A 14,451-nucleotide genomic window follows, 5' to 3' on the forward strand; every position below is an offset into this window, starting at 1 on the left:
CAACTGCTCTGTTCTGCTTTTAAGCACAATGTGCTAAAAACCTATGGAGACTGTATGTAATTTATTAATGAAATCTGATCCCCCATTGTGTATGGGAACATTTGATTCCTACACTTTTGTATGGTAATACTTATACCTTACATTTTGGACATCTGTAAGTTCATTAAATGATATTTCATAAATAACCTTTTCTCACTGTTAATAGCAGGTAAGCCATACTATCTGTCTGACTGAGGAGATAATGACCCAGAAGTGTCTCCTCTTTGACAACTATCCAGTGCTTCTTACTTTTGAAAATGTGTATTTGTCGACAGGGGCAGGGAGAGGAGAGTAACAGAGGCAAGTAGTAAATACAAAATTATACAGAAGTGACTATGGAATAAAGTATAAAAAAGGTAAGATTATTCAGGACTTGAATCAAAGTCTACTGAAGTCAATGAGAGTTTTTCTGCTAACCTCCATGGGCTTTGCATCAGGCCCACTGAAAGGCCAACATAACCACCACAAATTCTAATTAGAGACCAAAAGATTAATAAAATTTCTGGCTTCAAGGCATCTGCATTTGACTGTCTAAGAATAATAAGTGGTACCCAAATATCGAGTGTGTGGGGATTTTTTAGGGCAGTAATACTTCTTCATTGCAAGGATGTCCCATATTATACAGAATAAGAGACAATCATAAAAGGAACACAAGGATTAGGACACTGGGCAGGAATTGAAATTCTCTCAGGTTTCAAATGAAAAGATGGATTTTTCTAGTGGGAATATCGCTAGTAGAGCCCAACAGGACTATGGAGTTTCCCATACAACCAACAATATCCAAACTCAAACTAAGTCAAAATTTGATCATTTCCCAAATATTTATAGAAATGTACATGCCATCATGCATTATTTGAAAGAACCTACAGCAGAATTAACATGTATCAGAATCAGTTTGGGCCATTCTACATAATCTATGTAGGGCTAAGTAACTTCTGTACAATGGTGGATATTGGATGTTTAGGTGGTTATTGAATTTAAAAATAGGCTTTCAGACTTTCCCCCAAAAAAATTTAGAGTGAAGACAAGCAGAAATTGAAGTATTCCACTCCCAGTTGTCTATATTTTCTAAGCATCTCAGAAACCCAAGAATGGCCATTAATTATTTTTGTGCGTCTTTCTGCAGAAATGCAGCATATTTTCAGTGTAAAGTTTTAAAAGATAAACTTTGCCTAAATCTCTGATTAGCTGGTAGGAGTGGCAGAGGAGATTTTTTAATATTGGGGGGAAAGGAGGGAGAGAAGAGATGGATAATATAATTGGGATATTTCCTGAGCACAAGATACAGGGATCATCACTCTAATCTCTTGCCCATCCATCCTTCTCTCTCCCCCTCTTCCCTCCAGGAGAACTTAAGAACGGCCATACTGGGTCACACCAATAGTCCATCTAGCTCAGTATCTTGTCTTCTGACAGTGGCCACTACCAGATGTTTCAGAGAGTGTGAACAGAACATACAAATGTATCAAATGATCTATCCCCCGCTGTTCAATTCCAGCTTCTAGTAGTCAGAGGTTTACAGACACCCAGAGCATGGGGTTGCATCCATGACCCTCTTGGCTCACAGCCATTGATGCCCTATCCTCCTGTACACGTTAACCTAAAAAGTTACACCCAACTGAAAATATACTGCAACATCAAAAGTAGACATGGCCTGAATTTCACAAGTGCTGAACACTCACTTTATTTAAGTGTTTAACTATGGATCTAGTGGTCTAATTTTAGGCAACCAATGTTGAAAATTATGACCTTTGCCCCACTGTGCCTCAGTTTCCTATCTATAAAATGGGGATGACATACAGGCCTGGCCAGAAAAAATTCCGGTTTTCTTGTAAAAGAATCTCTGCTCCACTTGGGCTTATTCAGTTGAATTTTTCTAAGTCCCTTTTTTGAAAACGGGACTGAGTTCTTTCTAGACAGGTGGTATTTTAAGCGAAAGGAATTGTATATACTTAACTACCTACCTGGCAAAGAGTTGTGAAGCTTAGTTCATTTTTGTTGAGTGCTTTGACGATGCAGAATGCTCTATAAATGCTAAGTACTATTTCTAATACTGTAAGCATCAGTGAAAGTTGCGACTAGCTAGATAATACCAAATTTCTGCAAGAGTTATTTATGCAAAATAAATTCTGCTTTCTACTCCCAGATCTATGGTTGTCACAGTGATTAAAACTCCATGTTTCCTAAACAACTAGCTAACAGTCTATTAAATCCCATTTTATTACTTTGAATGGATTGAGATGGTACAATAACCCAACTCAGAAGCACAAGGGAATTTACATCTCTTTCAGAAAATGGAGGAGATGTAAAATGAACTACATGGTGTATAAAGCCAGATCCTGAAGCTTTTTTGGTTTGTTTTGCATTTGATTTTCTTTATGCTAGTACAAACAAAATTCAGTAGTGATAAAAAGAGATTACATATAAACTAAACTAGAGAGCGCGCAAGAGAGAGAAACACCTCTTCAGGCTACCAAACAATTCACTTAAATGGAAGCTACACTCACTCAGTATTTTTAATAAATTAAATGAGTTATCAACCCAAATATTTGTTTTCTCTGACTAGTGCTGGGGGAAAATTTAACGTATGCTTCACCTGCCTCTGAATGGGTTTCATGTTGAAACATAAGTTTAGTTTTGTGGGTTTGAAAATTTTTCTTTCTAGTATTTAAAAATATATGACCCACAATTCATTTAAATTTCACATGTAATTAGTAGCTGACAACTAAAACAAATTAGGTGCTTGATAAACACACACAATTATATTTTCAAAGCAGTTGTATTTATGCTTGGAAGAAAGGACAGTTTTATGAATGTGTAATCAAGGATATAAAATTGGAAAGAACACAAAATAGAGCATAGTTAATTTTGGTAGTAGCAACAAAATTAACACTATGCCAAGCACCCTGCGCATGCACTGCCCTGATAAATTTGTTATTGGCAAAGGTTCACACTGAGAAGAGCCTGCTAATCCTTCTTCTTTTCGCTGTCCTCATTTATTACTCCTTTGAGAAAATGTTGTTTATAAAATAAAGATCTGCAAAAGTGAAGATAACAGAGTCCCCATTTCCTGTCTAACCTGTTTAATACCTAACAAGCTGGAAATATATAGCTCTTCCTTTCTATTTCACACACACACTTGGGTACAGGTGTGTGCTGTACAGAAGTGATTACAAAATGTCCCTGAGCAGGTGCCTCCAAACTAAAGATGAAACTGAACAGAAAAGTTTGTTGGAAATACAAGTCAAGTCATCACAGCTGGCAGGGTCCAGAAATAGCACAGCTGAAAATGAATGGCATTAGGAAGTAATGCTGCAGAGCATTGGTGGTGATGGGAAATAGCACAAGTGAGCAGATGATTTATGCAGGTAAACCAGGCAAAAGGGGAAGCAAGGGGAACCTAGGAGGGACAAGAGGGGGGAAAGAAAGGGGAAATTAGCTTAAGAATATTGAGCGTCTGACAGAAGTAGAAGAACCACGAAAAAGGATCTAACAGAAAGGAAGCAATATGTAGGAACAGGGTCTCTTTGCAGAGCAAAAGTGATCTTACAGAAGGCATGGGGGCAAAACAACTAATCATCCAGAGGCAAAGAAGGAAAATTGACCAGCTGCCAAGGAAGAGAATCATAAAGGGATTCATAAATTCAGAATCATAAAAAACCCTAGCCAACTAAGAAAGCCACAAATCTGGCATTTTTTATTTTTCTTGATGCGGTATGGAAAGTTTCTTAGAGAAAAAAACAAACATTTATTGTGAATTTTATAAAGTGAAAGGGGATCCTTGGGGTAAAAGGCTATATACAAACAAGAATGCATGAGCTTCTTTTCTGAGTATTTTGCAAAAGAAAATTGATGGCATCAGAAGCAGGTTTTACCCTTGATTCAATTCAGCTTATGTCCATGGTGTAGGACCAGGGAGGAATCCATAATTCAGAGTCAAAACATTGACCTGTTAATTTCTGATTGTGAATACCTGGTGAATTACAAGACACAAGGAGCCACAGTACATAGGATAAAATGCATTTTCAGAAAGGGTATTCCTTGTTGCAGAGGCAGTTTGCATTCACAAAATGTGATCCTGTATTTTTGCGCTTTAGTTCAACTGTGGTTGTAATCGGAATTGCTGCATCTCCCACTATCTGTTCCTAAACTCAAAGCAAGTGCCCAACTGCTCAGATTTCTACCCACAATTTAGCCCCTTTGTGACAGGGTTACACTGGATGGGAAAGGGTTAACCCTACATTGTGGGCTGAGGAAACCAGGCCCCCTTCACTCTACTGGGCATGCTCCAGGTGCACTAGTATGAAAGGGAGCAGCCCACTGGGGAGGAAGGGCATACTCTGCTGGCTCCAGCCAAGGATCAGCTGAAGCCCAAGGCTGCTGGAGATGCCATAACCCAGGCAGATGCCAAGGTACCCAAAGAGACCTCGCTACATCTGGAGTTGCCAGGAACAGCACAGACTGGAGAATCCAGAGGTAAGACGCCCAGACCATGACAACAGGAACTACAGTAGGAAGCAGCCCAGGGGCTGAACTGGAATTTTGAGTCAGTGTGTTTTGGTCATAACCTTTCCCCTCCACAACTCCCCACTGACTCAATGGCATGTGCCCCTGCCACCACCAGGGCCCTGATTTGGTGGAGAGGAAGGGCCTGGACCCACCTACCTGGGCCACTACCCCCTTTCCTGTGCATGGCATCCCCCATCCTGACTGATGCTGGCTGCTAGGCCTTACTGCACCACTAAGAGGGGCAAGCCTATTGACTTTGGGCTGCACTGCCCAGCTATTAAGGGTGAGTATGTTGACTTTAGCCATTAGGCCTCATTACCTCACTAATAAGAGCAAGTATATTGACTCTGGTTTAGGAGGCTGTGCGGGGCGCACTCCTCCCGCAGTGGACGAGGTCTTCCCTAACCCTATCATACCTGTCAAACAAATCTCAATACTATAGAAAGAGCTGGTTGTACCACCTTGTAGTTAAGGTTGCCTGATATTTTCCACTACAAGATCCTGTTTTCAGTTGCTTGTAACTTTGCCAAACTTTAGTTATTTGAGCTGAAGGGTTGCCATGCTGGGTGCCTGACTGGCTGAATTTTTGGGGAAGTGTCTGCTAAAGCCCTTCAGCCATTTCCAATTAAGGAAATATGCATGAATTTTCCATATTAAATGAAATCTTACAACCATTTAGCTGAGAAGCTCCAATGCTTCTATGTTTAAGGGCTTAAAATTTCACAAGTGGTGAGGGTTGAGTGGACCATTCTGATGTCAGGAGTGCCCCTTCAGCAGTTACTCTGAAAACCAAGTCTGGCCAAAGTCATCAGCCTCCACAAAACCCTACTTCCCATGTGATCAATAGATGTGTTAGTTTGGCAAATAAATTCTCTGGTGACTTCATATGCCTTAATACTGGCATTTCCAAACTTTTGAGTGCATAGCTTTGCAACCTCAATGTTCTTTTCATGTAGTTTATGTTAGATCATTTAGAAGTTTAGGCATCAAATACAAAAACCACAACTCAGACCATTTCTGCTATTTTCGGAAACTTCTAGTTGTATTATTTAACAATCAGTCAGTATGTGATTGTTTAGGGAAAGCCAGCAACTTTCCCTTCCTGAAAGATTGTTGCAGATGATTCAGATGAGCTACTTGTGACAACCACTTAGCAAAAGCTTTTACTATGAGTCACACAAGGATGATTCATTCAGTTTTTGATCATTTCTTTATTTAATTTCCTTGTATGAAATAGTTAGCTTGCAATTGCAAAGCTCTTTTTGTGTTAGTTGCAGAGCTTATATTTGACAAAAAGCAGAGCTATGGCGAACAAGCTTTAATCTGTCTCCAGAATCTGAAGCACCCTAAACCAAACAAAAATTCAGAGTAGTGACCTCAGCTAGAAAATGAAACGTGGAGTACTAGATGCAGCTGCAATGTTTTGCAAGGTTACACAACATAAAAAGTAGTCAATCATAGCCATCTTTTTGAATTCACTATCCTCAGACATAATGGGTCAAATGAACCTCGGGTGGCACTCCAGTGAAGTCAGTGATTCCACAAAGTTTGTTATTTGTGTCAGCAGATGAGTAGCTGCAGTCTAGACCCAAAACATATGGGCACCTTGGGATTTTATCCACACAGATAAGACCATATTCCTTGAGCACAGCCATCTAACAGCTATAACAGTCTTCGGGATGAGTATCCCAATATGGAATCTCATTTCCCTCAGGTCCTATACTTGTTTTATGTGGAGGAGAAGGTACCTTCTTCCCAATGAGGAGAGGCAATTGTTACAGTAGTGGGATATAATCAAAAGGTGTCTTTCCACACCAGACTGAGGTAAATTCAGTGATGCTAGTTTCAATAGTCTTGTCATCTTCTCTCATAAGTGTGTCCCTGTTGTCTTCTATGCTGTCCCTTGTGGTTTGGGATGCCCTTCTATGATCTGTTCTGTAAGCCTCCACTCTTGCCTCATCCAAATCACCAGTGAGATCAGACAGGAGGGCAAGTAAACTTTCTACCCTCTAGAAGATATTCCAGAGATTTGGGGGAATAGAGTGGAGCCATCTTGCAGGATTCCCAAAGACGGAAGGTGACGGGGAGTGATCCAGCTGTTTACCCTCCAACAAGATCCCCATCCAATAGCAACAAAAAGGATGGGGCAGCCTAGGACAACAGGCAGGTTTGCAACTAATGGAAGTTATGTGACATGGTAATTTTACCCAAGTTTCAACTTTGATTTTCAGTTTGAATAACCCTTCATTGACACTCAGCCCCATGTGAACCAACACAAACATGTTCACAGAACCGTCTAGAGACCAAAAGCAGACACACATAATTATCACTGCTACAGCAATGAAGTTTTGAGTCAGTGCGGACTGATAGAATAGAGCTAGATACAGAGGTTCTAAACAGACAGTCCTTGTGTTGAGGGGGAAAATTAAATTACTACAATACAGTCAAACGACATCAGGAATCTGACACCATCAACAGGAAATGAAATTTTAAAAACCCACCCAAATCAGAAACTGTCCTCATCCAAGTCCTTTTTGCCCACGTGTTACATGGTTCTTACACCAGCTGGTGATCTTACATATCAGACATCATGTGCTGTATGGTACGTAATGAGTACAGTGGATGCATTAAAGCTAGTTTTTCCAGTAACACTGAATTTGCACTTGCAAGTTGATGCCAGACGCTTCCAGTCATAGGCATCTGGATATTCTGAAGCGGTTAGCTCTAGTTCTGATGCAATTAGCAGAAAAGAAAGAAAAAACCTACTTTCTCTCTTAAATGTCATTCCTTGTAAACTAAATAAACCAGATGTGAAGGCAGCAATGGCATGCAGTTTTGTACAGCAAATCATTCAGAATGAATGTCTCATACTAGCTCGAGCAGGCAAAATCTCACTTTTCTATTATACACAAACTACTATTTTGTATTTGTCAGTTGGGATGTTTAAAGCAGGTATCACACAGAAGGAAAGCTTTGTGAACAGAACAGTATATTTGCGTAATGAACCTGTTAGGAATATGAGAAATTCTGGAGTAAATTCTCACCTTAGGTATACTGCTATCCATTGACCTCACTGGGTATTAGTGGACATAAATGGCCACAGAAATTTAGACTTCAACTGGTCCGTGACATTTAGCTAAGAATCTGCAGAGTTTCACATCATTCATATAGTGATTGAACTCTGGGCTTCGGTAACTCTTCCGAGTAAGAGCAAAGTCATATCAGCTTCTCATGCCTATTTATGAAAGATGGATTATATCCATAATGAGGCTGACTAATCTGATGATTTACTAAAGACTGGAACCAGTGACACATGCCAGAATATTCTCCACAGCCAAGTATCTGTACTCAGCGATCCCAAAATAGCTATTGAAGGAAAACAATTAATTTCAAAAATACTCACTGAAGACTATTTTCTGCCTCTGGCACCTTGTTCTAGCCATCTGTTGATCCAGAGTAGGGTTTACATACATGGAGAATCAAGGGACCTTCCTTGCTATATACAATACCTGTACTTAGAGCCTTACAAAAGGCCTGAAGCTAAAGAAAAAATATGTATTAACTTTTCTCTGACTAACAATTGGGAAGAAATATTTGAATAACGGGATAAAATACTACTGCAGTGGTCCTCAAACTTTTTTACTGGTGACAGCTCACAACCCCCCAAGGGGTCCCAACCCCCAGTTTAAGAACCCTTGTTCTAGTGGAACACAATATATGGAGGAGTCCTACAAAACAAAGGGAAAGACTGACATACCTCTCTGGTCCTATGACATATACTTCTAGGATTATACAATCCCTAATCATAGATAGAATTATCATACATATTGTGGCAGAGCTCCAACCTTGTCCCTGTGGGTCCCACAATTCCAGGCAGTTTATGCTAGCCTCAGAGGCCCACTGCAACCCTCCACATAGCCCTTCTCTCTCTCGAACCAGGGTACAGTCTGAGCCCTTTTCTTCATAAACCAGCAAGGAGACTGCTGAGAGAGCTCCCAAAGTCTCTATTATCCCTACAGGATTATTCAAGAACAGTTTAGGCTCCTGTCCTGACAGGGGTCTGTCTTTGCCTCCCAGGAGGTATTTCTGTAGTGGCAGGTTGGGGGAACTCAGGCCCCACCTCTACTCCAGGTTCCAGCCTAGGGACCCTAATAGCTGCAGCTGCTGGCAGCCAACTTTTCACAGCCAGAGTTGCTATATTTCCCCCAGCCACTTCCCCACAGCTCCCCCACTTCTTTCTCTTAACGCCTTCTTCACCCTTACCTTAGGGCTCCCTTTCCCATAAACTTCATTACCTAACCCTTCAGCTGCAATGCCTCTTCTCTGGCTCCCTAGCCCTCTTTGGCCTTTTATAGTATCAGAGGAGCCTTAATTAGAGTCAGGTGTTCACATTAGCTTAACAGCCTCACCTGACTCTTTGCAGGTTAATTGGAGTCAGGTGTTCTCATTAGCCTAACTGCTTCAACTGACTCTTTGCAGGCTAATTGGAGTCATGTATCCACCCTAGCCTGGAGCAGTCGCTGCTCTGGTCAGTTAGGGAACAGCAACCTGCTTCTCCAGTGGCTAGAAGTTCTGCCTCTGACTACTCTCTGATAGCCCTCTGGTCTGGAGGAAAGCAAGAGGCTGCTCCTGGTAGGCCCTGGGCTCTTGCTGCTCCTACTCCAGCTGCTCCCCTGATTGGGCCAGATGCTACCCCCTCCTTCTCTGCTACCTGGTTGCTGGACCCCCACCCCCTTGCTTCAGTTGCTACTGCTCTAGCTACAGCCCCTTGGGGGGGCCTGCTGGCCTGCTCCCCAGAGGAGGGGAGTGAGGGACCCCAGCCCCAGCTATTGCTGCTGTGGACACCATCATCACCACCACCAGTGAGGGGTCCTTTCTGCCTGCCTAGCCACCAGACTGCCACTTGGAGTTGCTGGAGCTGCTGGACCCCAGAGGAAGAGACAAAGAGGACCTTCTGCTGTTGGAGAGGTGTGCAGAGACTCTGCAGACCACTGTGGAGGGGGCCAGGAAGGACTGAGTAACTTTTTGAACTGTGCTCTTACGGTGTGGGTTTTGACTGTGTTTGTGGGGACACGGGGTGTGGTGTGGAGTTGTCCCCCCGATCCATCTGTGTGCCCCCCCAACTTCTACCACCACTGCTGCCCCCACCACCACCCCCACTGGCTCTTTACCATCTACCTCACCTCCTACCTCTGGACTCAGCTGCTTGCTTGGCTTGCCATGTTCTGTTTCCACCATTTGGCCCTGAAGCAGCAGCCAGCCCACACTGACTTTTTGTGTAGGTGCATATGCCCCCCCCCACAGCTTTGCCCTTTGCTACCTGCCCCATTTGCCCCTTGCAGACTTTTGCCCCCCCTTTGCCCCAGCCCCCCTCTTACTAGCTTTTGTTTGTTTGCCCCACTCTAGCCTCTGAAGCTACCCCCTTGGTTTCCCTGTCCTACCTCCAGCCTGTTTAGCCCCTCACTCAGTGCGCCCATGCCCCCTCCCATGCGCTTGTGCCCCTCCCATTTTAGTTTGAACCCCCTTTGCTGCACCCCCAATGCTGTTGTATTAACCCCCTCCCCTAGCGCAGCTAGAGGATGCGGAATCCCACCCCTTTTGGCACCCTCCTCCCCTGCATGCAGCCTAGCAGAGAGGAGTGGTTGACCTGCTTCCCCTTTTTCCCCTCCTCTCTTTGGTGTTTTTCCGCTCCCTCCCCGCTCATTATGGCGGGGGACAAGGCGGGTGGGGCCCCTCCAGCAGACCTTGCCATCCCGTTGCCCCGCAAGCCTCTACCTCAACCACTGCTGCCGAACCACCTCCTATCGCTCCCGCTGGGGCGCTGGCAGCAGCGGGTAACAGGGTGACCTCGGCTGCTGCCACCTCCCTCGCCCCCTCAGACTATGGGGGAGCCCCTACAACTGGCGGGAAGGGCCAGGGTAAGAAGGGGAAGGGAAGCCCCCGCCAAAAAGACCAAGCCCTCAATGGTAGGGGCTGCCCCCATTGCCACGGCCCCGCCACCAGCATCGGTGTCCCTCCCCACTGTTCCCTCCACCAGCTCTGCGGGTGTCTCTCCCCAGGGCGTACACCCAGGTGGTGGTAGCCCCCCCCCGCCTGCCACTATGTCCTCTCTCCCACCCATCGTCCTCTGCTACCATCTATACTGGCCGGGGCCCCTTCCCCACCGTGACCAGGAAGCACGGCGTCTGTTGCCTCGTGGTGCCCACCTCGCCCCACATGAAGATCTACATGCGAGCGTTGGCGAGGCAGCCTCCAAAATGTATGGAAAATGTATGGAAAGGTCGTCGTCTTCTTAGCATCAGAGGCTGCTGCTGGAGGCAGTGGAGAAGGGCCTGGCGGTGAGGGGCGTGTTCGTCCCCCTAGAGCCGCAAGAGGAGCAGGGCGTCCGACTAGTTCTGACCTCTGTCCCTCCCTTTCTTCCCAATGCCACCCTGTTACCTCCCCCCCACCCTGGGGAAACCCATTTCTGTAGTAAGCCCTCTCCCCTTGGACTGCACAGGCCCTGCCTTCCATCATGTTCTCTCGTTCCGCCGGCAAGTGCAGCTTCAACTGCCGCCCGCGGCGCGTGATGGAGAGGCGCTCGAGGGGTCCTTCCTGGTTCCATACCAGGGGGCCCATTACCGGGTGCATTATTCTATGGGGGAGGCCCGGTGCTACCTCTGCTGGGCGATGGGGCACGTCCAGAGGGACTGCCCCTTGGCCCGGCACAGAGGAGCGTCCGGGACCCCCGAACCCCAGCAGGGTGCCAGCCCCATCATTGCTGGCACCCCTGGCTGCCTGGAGCCGCCCCTCCTCCTTCCTAGTCCACCTCCGCCCCAGCTCGGGCCCAAGGGGTACCTCCCCCAGTACGCCCAGGCGAGCCCCACCTCCGCTGCTTGCAATCTGGCGGGGCCTGTGGAGGAGGGTGCGGTGGGGATACTGCTGGGCATAGGAGAGGGCCTGCCCCAGGGAGAATCTTCCCTCCCTTGTGCTGCCCCACCGTTACCTCCCCGAGTCCCTGAGCCATCGCCCCTACCCCCCGACCAGACCCCTGCTAGCCAGCCCCCAGGTGATGCCATGGAGGGCTGTGCCCTAGTACAGGGGAAGCGGGGGAAGCGGAAGGCTCGAGCTCTGCTCCTTCCATCTGATGCGGAGGCCCCCTGGAAGACCAGGAAGGGGGGCACCAATGCCGAGCCTTCCACCTTGCCCACGGGTGTGTTCCATCCACAGGTGTGCCGGCTGGGGAAGACGTGGCAGCACCGGAAGGCAGTATCGCCCCTCCACGGGAGTCCCTTCCCTCTGAGGCCCCCGATGGACCCCCTCCTGCCCCGATAACATCTGAAACCCCTGTGAGCCCTGAGGCAACCCTCGCTTCAGGTGCCGGCGGGGAGAACCCCCGGGGTGGCGGAAGGCGATCTCCCCTCCATTGAGGAGATCGAGACTCTGGGTCTGACCCCCAGCACCCAAGGGGAGGATGACACCCTGCCAGCGGGCCTTGATCTGGGCGACCTCACTCCAGCCCCCCTTTCCCCATGCTCCCTCCCCCTAACCATTGCTTTTGCTCCCACCTCCGAGGAGCCCCTGGACTCTTCCACCAACCTGGCCACAGATGGCACCCTGCTGACAGTCAGTGCCACGCGGCTGGGACCTGAGCCACCAGGGGCACCCTTCACTGGGGTGGAGCAATTGACCTCCTTCCTGGGCGGGGGCCCTACAGAAGATAGTCCACCTCCTGATGCTGTGGCTGCCAAACCCACCATGGAGCCTGCGCCTGGCATTGCTGTAAGCCCCTTTCCCACCCCCTGAACCCCTCAGCCTGACTGGGAGGTGCCACCGCCCAGTTGCTTGGCTTCTGGAGCCCAGAATCTCGCCCCTGCCCCTCTCCCTGACCCTCTCACTGACCCTGGCCCTGCCCCTGTTCCTGATCCCAGCCCTGCCCCGATGCTGACCCCGTCCCTATTTCCTCCACCTCCCGCAATGTTATTGCCTCCCCTGGAGCTGTCTCCTTCCCTTTTCCAGCAGATGACCCCCAGGGAGCAGCCTTTGTGTTTCCCTGTCCCGACCCACTAGGGGCTGCTATCTTCCCTCCGCCGCCCCCTACTAAGGCAGGGTTCAAGGCAGGCTGTGTGACACTGGCCCATCAGGTGCCACATCGGGGGTCCATCCCTTGCCTGCCTGTCTTGGTGGACCATGGGGCTGTGCCAGGGGCCCCGCCAGAGGATGGTCAGGAGCCAGTAACCCCATCCCACCATAAGCTGCAAGAGGAGCTGCGAGTTTCTTGAAGACATTCACAGCTCCCACAACAAGATACAGCTTGCTCCCCAGCAATGGGAGAACTTTCATCAAATCCTCCAGGCCTTGAGGGCCCTTATGGGGGAAGGTAAAAGGACTGGGAAGCAGGCCGCTGCAGCCTACCAGCAGGTCTGCGGCTTCCGTGACTCCTTACTCACCTATGGGGTAGGTCGCGGTTTGCTGCATGGCTCAATGGGGGCCGTGAGTGTCCCTGCCAGTGAGAATCCCCCCCCCCCCGCCCTCCTCATGGCACCCATCACTATCGCAACATTGAACGCCTGGGGCTGTAGGATGGGTCTCCACAGGAGCCAGGTGCTCTCCTTCTTTTGGAAAGGGGGGTATTCTGTGGTTTTCCTGCAGGAGACCCATATGGATCCGGCCGCCGAAGACAGCTGCCGGCTGGAATGGGGGGACAGGGTCTACTTTAGCCATCTCACAGTTCGTATGGCTGGAGTGGCGACCCTGTTCTCTCCCAACCTATGGCCCAAGGTGCTGGGGGTTGCTGAGGCTGTGCCAGGCCACCTGCTGCACCTCCGGGTCTGTATGGAGGGGCTCGTGGTCAACTTCATTAACATCTATGCCCCGACATCGAGCCCGGAGCGGCTGCATTTCTATCAGCAGGCGTCCGCCTTCCTCGGCACCTTGGATCATCTCGAGTGCCTGGTCCTGGGCAGAGACTTTACCACCACCCACAAGAAGTGGGACCAAGCAGTGCCCGGCTGCCATGGACGTCCTCCAGGAGTAGTCGAACATCACTCCCTGGTGGACATCTGGCGCGACCACCACCAGGACGACATCTCGATGTTCACCTTTGTCCGGGTGGAGGCCCATCAGTTGCACCACTCCCGATTGGACCACATCTATTTATCACCTTTCCACCTTTCACGGGGCCCACTCCTCCAGCATCCGGCCGGCCCCGTTCTCTGATCACCATTTAGCCACCGTGGTGGCCTCTCTCTGTGCAGAGAGGCCGAGGCTGGCCTATTGGCATTTCAACAACAGCTTGTTGGAGGATGTGGGCTTCGTGGCGTCCTTCCGGGAGTTCTGGCTGGCCTGGCGCAGGCAGCGGCGTGCCTTTCCCTCAGTGCGGCAGTGGTGGAACCTAAGGAAGGTGCGTGCCCGCTCTTCTGCCGTGACTACACCTGGGGCGCCAGCCGACGGAGGGATGCGGCGATAGAGCAGTTGGAACAGGAGGTCTTAGCTGGAGAGGCATCTGGCCGCCGGCCCCGAGGATCCATCCCTCTGCAGAGTGTGCCGGGAGGAGCTCCAGGCCCTCAAAGACCATCAGGCCCAGGGCGCCTTTTTTCAATCCCGCATCCGTCTCCTAAAGGAGACGGATCGTGGCTCCTGCTTCTTCTATGCCCTGGAGAAAAGGAGGGGGGCCAAGAAGCATGTCACCTTCCTTCTGGCAGAGGAAGGCAACCCCTCATGGATCCGGCGGAGATGTGCCTGAGGGCCAGAGCCTTCTACGCAAGCCTTTTCTCCCCAGATCCAACCTATCCTAACACTTGCAGAGTGCTCTGGGATGAACTCTCTACGGTCAGTGTGGGTGACCGAGACCAGCTAGAGCTGCCTCCCACTCTAGCAGAGTTCTCGGAAGCCTCTGCTGCATGCCCACCAATAAATCTCTGG

The 14,451-nt window shown here is 48.6% G+C and overlaps 1 long non-coding RNA gene across 1 annotated transcript in view; it reads right to left on the bottom strand.

Moving 5' to 3' along the window:
- The window catches only part of LOC142073238 (uncharacterized), a 416,891-nt gene that overhangs the window by 250,752 nt on the left and 151,688 nt on the right, over window positions 1-14,451 (bottom strand). The gene's annotated exons all lie outside the window — the stretch shown is intronic.

The sequence above is a fragment of the Caretta caretta genome, chromosome 9, assembly GCF_965140235.1.
Source record: "Caretta caretta isolate rCarCar2 chromosome 9, rCarCar1.hap1, whole genome shotgun sequence".
In the NCBI taxonomy this organism is placed as follows: Eukaryota; Metazoa; Chordata; order Testudines; family Cheloniidae; genus Caretta; species Caretta caretta.